A 631-nucleotide genomic window follows, 5' to 3' on the forward strand; every position below is an offset into this window, starting at 1 on the left:
TCTTTCCCTCTCCATTTCTTCTTCCCCTTTCTCCTCCTCCTCCTCTTCTTCCTCCTCCTCCTCTTCCCTTCCTCCTGTCCCTATTCCGTCTTTCATCAGCTTTGATTAATATTCTTAATATGCAGGGCCATGCTCAGTAGTGCGGGCCACACTCCAGGGACCGCGCCTCTGGCCTCCACAGCCTCCTGCTCGACCCCTATGGTACCCCGGTCGAGCAGAAGCGACCAGGGGCACAGGATGGGGACGGGGGCCCAGCGCTGAGAACGCGGACCCTGAAAACCCCCTTTCAAACCCAGGTCCCCAACCTCCCTGGCAGGACAGAGCACATCAGTGACCCGGACTCCGAAATCCGGCTCGGTCTGCGTTGCAGTGGACCGACCCAGGGGCTTGGAGCGCGCAGTGAAATGTGCTAAATTGTACCTGTGCGTGGCCGTTCCTGCCGCCGCCGCAGGTCTATCCCGGGCCCGAAGCCCGCGCCCGCCTTCTCAGGGAATTCTCCGGAGGGGGAGTGCGAGGGGAACCACAGCGGCTGCCGGCTAGCTCACAGCAGGCGCGCACACGCCCAACTTTGCCAAGCCGTCGGCGCCCCCTGGGCTCCCCCGCGCCCCCTGCGGCTTGACACGCTGGGCGA

The sequence above is a fragment of the Tupaia chinensis genome, unplaced genomic scaffold (assembly GCF_000334495.1).
Source record: "Tupaia chinensis unplaced genomic scaffold, TupChi_1.0 Scaffold000184_1, whole genome shotgun sequence".
Lineage (NCBI taxonomy): Eukaryota > Metazoa > Chordata > Mammalia > Scandentia > Tupaiidae > Tupaia > Tupaia belangeri.